The sequence below is a fragment of the Cyprinodon variegatus genome, unplaced genomic scaffold, assembly GCF_000732505.1.
Source record: "Cyprinodon variegatus isolate N-32 unplaced genomic scaffold, C_variegatus-1.0 Scaffold215, whole genome shotgun sequence".
In the NCBI taxonomy this organism is placed as follows: Eukaryota; Metazoa; Chordata; class Actinopteri; order Cyprinodontiformes; family Cyprinodontidae; genus Cyprinodon; species Cyprinodon variegatus.
In genome coordinates this window covers 747777-754328 of record NW_015150668.1, presented here as the reverse complement: position 1 = coordinate 754328, position 6552 = coordinate 747777, and positions in this window count along the sequence as shown.

The following is a 6552-nucleotide window of genomic DNA, read 5'->3' as shown; positions in this document are numbered from 1 at the left end:
ATGCACACATTCAGCGACACACAGGAGCTCTTTCAAACTGGGCACCGTTTCATTCACAACACCTGTCCCATCAACCAGGAATCAGAAATACTTTAATAATCCCAGGGAGGGATTACTTTAGTTACATTACTCCATCTGTAATAGAGAGGCTATAGGACCAGTTTGATAGAACACAATTTCATACAATGTATATAATTAGGGGGTCCCCGCTCCATCTCGCAATCAGTTTGGGGGTCCTTGGCCTGGAAAACATTGAAGACCCCTGCTCTATGAGGATCACGCAAATGTTTTCTAGTGTATTTTGCCGGCTGTTAATGGTGAGCTTTTCAGCAAATGGGAAATAGAGCGAGCCTTTATAGCTCTTCTCCTGTCATACTGACCAATAAGCACTGTTTACCCAACTCCATTCTTAAATATTAACACCAATACAAACATCAGCAGGCTTCTTAAACTGTGAAAACAACAACAGAAATATAAATCACCAAAAGAAGCAAAGGTAACAATTTACACTCAGTTTAGTTGAGTAAATGTACTAAAACTTTATTAGTGAATAGTATATCATTTCAATTGCTATGAAACCATCATGGTCTTCATGATGCAGAGGCAGCCTTGATACATATGCCACCATCCAGGTTACTTTCCTGGGTTGCTTTTCAGGACACTCATACTGTGAACCCAACAGGGCTAAACTGAATTATCTGATTCTGTGGAACAGAAAAATGAAAACAAAAAGATAATGGTTCATACACAGTTGGAACTCATTTTGAACATTGGTCCGTTTTCTTCTTGCAAGGATCTCTTGTTCTGATTGGTGCATCATTGCAGTTATTTCCTGATACATGCACACATTGTGATGGCCAAAATCTTTGATGAAATCTTGAAAGTATTTTTATGTTGCATTCACTGCCTTTAACAAAAATAGGCAGAATTTACCCATTATAATCTTGTTAGTTTGCTGTGTTTTTACCACACAGAAAAAAACATAACTAAGAGTGTATCATTAAGTAAATGAAACTGTTACATAAACATAACACTCTGTGGTCAGAAGACATTGGTTAAAAAACGAAGAAAAAAAGAAAAGGCAGCATGTCTGTTTTGCTCTCAGGTGTTCATGTTATGTTTCACCACACATTTTAGTTTGTTCCTTCTGTTTTAGGCCTACATCTCAACTGATTCTGTTGTCTTAACAAACAGAGTCTTTAAAATAACCACCAAAACCCTCAAGAACTATATTATATAAAGCCTGAATAAGCTGCATAAATTTATATGAAATTCAACTGAATGGACTGAATCACTTACCCCATCCAATCAGATACTCATCCATCCACGAAGTCCGATTAGCATTCAGAGCCTAGTTTAAAAAACATTTTAATTAACAGCTAAACCTGCTACCCAACCAAACGTGCGCTAAGTTGGCTAGCATTTCGAACTTCCACTCAGTGTCCTTGATTCAACCCTCCTCCACCCAATTCTCCATCTTTGTCTCAAGCTCCATCTTTCCCCTTCTTCGATCCATCAGATGATTCCTCTGGTTGTACCACATTCACAAGCCATTCCCAGCTGGTCCGGAAGAAGATCTGCATGTTGAGCATGGTTCTGCCCTAAAGGGGTGTTTTCTCTCCACTGTCACTCCATGCTTGTTTATCACATAGGATCATATGGACTGGTTCCCCCATTCCAGCTGCCATCCATCTGTATTCAACCTCCACCAGTTTCAGGCCACATCCTCACTGTCATTCATCAGCTCATGCCTATAATCAAATAAAATTTCAGCGCTGATGTTTCCCACCATGGTCTGAGCGCCAAAATATTGCATCAATAAAATACTTCTACTTGCCTACTTTAATTGTATAAGGTTTTCAGTTTGAAATATTAGAAGGGAAGAAAATAAAAAAATAAGTATTGGTAACAAAACCTTTGGTTGGTTTGAGATTAGTAAAAGCATCTATTTCCAGTATATGTTTGATATTAAGAACATGTTGACAAACACCTGCAGGGGATTTGAACAGCAGGTGTCCCAGCAGTAAATGGACCCACACCATGAATCCTTACTCTGAGTCTGCCGCCCCAATTTTGTAGGTTCCAGAGCCCTCAGCGTCAAAGAAAGGCTGGTTCATGGCATTCAGTGAGGAAACTAAATAGAAAGTAGTCACTATTTTTTTGGAATCATGGAAAGCGTGTGTTTTTGTGGCCTAAAATGGGCACAGTTGAAACAGAACTTCTCCATCATCTGATGCCAGCACAGCTGGGAGGATATTTTAGCCCCTAACAGCTGGAGCAGATTGGCAGAGTCCAGCCTCAGCAGTCGTCACAAACCATTTTAATAGTCTCGCATGCGGAGAATATAACTGACTAAGTGTTTATTGGGATATTTGTGAAAGGCAGCTGAGAAAATGTACAATTAGACCACATGGAGACTGATACAAAAATAAAAGATACAAAAACATTTACTTATGATTGGTGAAAATGCATTTCTTCTTTGCAGGATAGAAAAACTAAAGATAAAACTGTGGAAGTTTGGTTAGATGTTTTTTTAAGGTGCTTTGAAAAAAGGAGAAAAGGTTAAATCCTGCCGGCATCTTGTCATATTTATTTGCCTGTTGTGCTTTGATGCCATATTTGGCCAAGTTAACTCGATCAAACCACCAACAGACCCTGACGTACCAACATTTGCAGAAAGTTCAGGTACAAATTTTTCTGACATTTTCTGAATACTTCAGGCGAACTTAAGAAAAACTGAGACAAATTATTTCAAACAGCTGCAGCACAAAGAAAAATAAACATATGTGAGAGTAGAAACTGCACTTAGACACGTGTGTTTGTATCATAGAAAACTGAGGCTAACCCACAGTTTCGAAGAATCCATCCATGGGTCCAAAAAGTTATAATAGAATAGGATTTATTTTAAATTGCAACATGTAACAAAACAGGGTGTTTCAAATAATACATCACGAGTAACCCACCCAATAAAAGAATTAAAATAAATCATTTTATTTAGAGCATTTTTACATGAAATTAAAATAGGTAAAAATTTAAATTAAATTAGAGTTATATAAATAAAACCTACCAGGTAAGTTAAAAAATAAACAACACTGGATATGAGGTTAAGAAAAAATTAAATAAAATTAATAAATAAAATCTACAATGTAAAAATATACATGAATAAAATTTCTAGAAGTAAATTTATTAACAGATTTTCACTTTTTAAGATTGCAATAAAAAGCAAATAATGTTTAAATATGAATTATGTAAATATAGCGACATGTTTTAAATTGAACTGAAACAAAAATATTTTTCTTATTTTTAATTTTTTTTTTTCAAATTTCTTTAGACATAAAACAACGTTTAATGAAAGAAGTAGTTTTAAAATGAAAGACAAATTCATTACAGGCAAAGCAATATTAGCCACATATTGAAACTCTTAGAAACAAAACAAATAAGATTAATTTTAAATGAATTTTAAATATGGGATACCATTTAGAGCAACATTTTTAATTTGATAATAATAAAAAAAAATAAAGTTCTAATACAGAAAAAAGGGAATGTAAACTTAACCTGCATGTACATTACCATGAGGAAAATGAGATTTGACGCAGACACGTCGTCATTATCCTTCTTGATCAATGGCGACATCTAGTGGTAGACTGGAGACAGTTGTTTTTCTAGGTTAATGCATTTCTGCGGATGATTAATAAAAATAACCTTAGTTTATTAAGGTATGGACCAATTTTATTTTAAAAAGACTGCTTTATTCAACTTTATTTCATCTTTAAATAATATTTTTGAAATCTATAAATTTATATTCTGGTTCAGTGCAATTTAGTGATAAACTTCACATTAAAACATCCCTACAACAAATAAGCAAACAGAACATAATTCTTTAAGAAATAATCTGAAATGGATAGGTAAAAGACACCGCCATATAAGCTAAGGACTATTCCTAAACTTTAAGCCTATAAAAAAGACATTTTTTGGAATAAACTTAGAACAGTATTAGGATGGTCATCTTGATTTGAAGGGACGGATATTTTCTACAAATAATGGTCAGTTATTGATAAAGGTTCTATCAGCTGGAAGAAGCATCAATCAATACATGACTTCAAATATCTGACTGTATATAAGAAGGCAGATGGTCTGGTTAGATGGTGATATCTGATCTTTTATGCATTAAAAAACAAACCTGTGAATCTTTCAATAGGGCCTGAATTGAAGTAATCTACAGCAGTGTACATTGTAAGGGGTACATGAAAATATTTTATTTAAGGTAATAAAATAAAATAAAATAAAATAGGGTTGTGATCGGTTTTTTACTTTGTGAGGACCCAAATAAAAAGCTATAAGCTATCAGAGCTCATCAAAGCGAGCTCAGGTGTATTGATGAAAACAAAGGAAAAAGAAAAAGATAGGTAACAGGACGAGCAGGTAGGACGGCCTTCTGTAAACATATCACCAGAGTGATTGACAATTAAGAAGACCACTTATTTTGATGATAAAAGTCCCCGATTCATCAAGCTAATGTGATAGGAGAGTTACTAAGAGGAGCTCCAGTTTTATAAATACAGGTTTATAATAGAAAACTTTTTTTTTTTTTTATTCCTTACTAACTTCCAGGCAACATACTTTTTTTTCTTTATTTGAGATGGAAAGAATGAAATGCTCAAATTAAAAGATTTAGTAAAATATTTTTGGGCGATCATCAACACTTTTGACTTAGGGGGGTACTCATGGTAAGACAAAATATCCAAAGTGGTACACATGTCAAAAAAGGTTGGGAAACACTGGTCTACAGGAAAACTTACAAATGGCTGAGAGGGTTTGGTCTGGTTGCTATTTCTAGATATCTAGATAGATATTGCTGTCGCTTTCATACTTACTCTACATTCAGGTTTGCACATTTTTTAATTACATCTTTAGTCTAAAATACAGGCAATACTCAGTTTTTCTACATCACAATAAATACTAATCAACTAAAAATTAAGCATGAATGATTTGAATAAATCCAATTTTCCCAAATTTTTCTTTCTGTCTCCAAAAAGAGAGAGATAGATAGAGAGCGAGAGTCCTTCTTTTTACCACTTGATAAAGTACCACAGTAAGGTATTTCAACTTGACAACAGACAGAGATTTATGCTGCATGTCCTTCCTTACAGCTCTTTGGTCTTGGTCACGGTTGAGTTTGGAGTTTGATTGAGTCTGTGGACAGGTGTCTGTTATACAGATAACCAGTTCAAGCAGGACCATTAAAGTTACAGGTCTGTGAGGAACAGACTTTTATTAACATTTATTTTCCACCATAATAAAAAAAAAAATACTTTCTTAAAAAATCCTGAAGTGTGATTTCCTGGATCCCTATTCTCATTTTGTCTCTCAGAGTTGAAGTGCACTTATGATGAACATAACAGACCTCTCTAATCGTTCTATATAGGACAGCCGGTACCATCATTGGCTGACTAGATACATTTTTGCCTCATTCTAATTCAGGAAACAGCAAATGGCCTTTAGTGAGCATAAAGAACCTTTCCAAGTCAGGCGACTCCAAAGTGTACCTTCACCCACACATTCAAACACTTATGGGGGCAAACAACGATGTCACAACTGCACTGGGGCACTCTGACAAAAGCCAGGCTGCCGCACACAGGCGGCACTGGGCCCTCTGATCACCTTTATTTAGTAATGCAGGTGAAGAAAACACCCAAAAAACAATGACTGAGATGGACAGAGCTGCAGGACAATCCTACGCCTGTATCGCCAAAGATATTAGTTCCTACAAAACAAAAGCCTCCAACATAAACTTGTCTGTATCTTCAATTGGAACTGAAAAACAGAAGGTTAAATTAAGTTTTTATACACATTTGTTTCTTTACCATTGGAAGGCATTTTGGTATAAAGGCGGTTACTTTTTTAATTAGTGTATGTATGAAAAATTATGAAAATATATGTTTTACCTAATTAAATCTTTGTTAATGTTATATAAAGATTAATTAGAGATCCTCCTGTTTGATTTTGGAAAATCTGATTGTGATAATCAGGCAGGAAAGGGCACAGCAGATGCCTGAACATCTCCTTGATGGTATTAACAGCATGTAATTGTGTTCAGCTTTCATACCAGGCTAATTTTGTGCTTAAGAGCTGTCTGGCACAGACCTGGTATGATTCCCTGTAGTTGGGTCTTTGTGCCACCCGAGGGTTCCCCTTCTGCTGCCGGTGCTTGGCCATCTGGTTCCTCTGTCCTCCAACTGTATAATTTGTTCTTGACATTAAGAGTTTTAAAGGGTTTTTGTTCAGTTCTTTCTTTAGGCAAAAGACACACCAGGAACCGCTTTTTACTTTTTTGGCTTCTTTCTTACCAAATGAAAAATCTTGATATTCGAAAACTATTATGTATTAGCAGAAGCTTGGCTCAGCAGGATGGTGCTCTTTGATAACAGCAGGGGCAGTGTTTGAACTGCACTGTCTCTGGTGGCATGCACAGGGGGACAGATGGTGACTCTGGGACAGCCAGAGTCAGATCTAAATAAAGAATTTTACCAAGAACACAGCAGATTAAAGTAC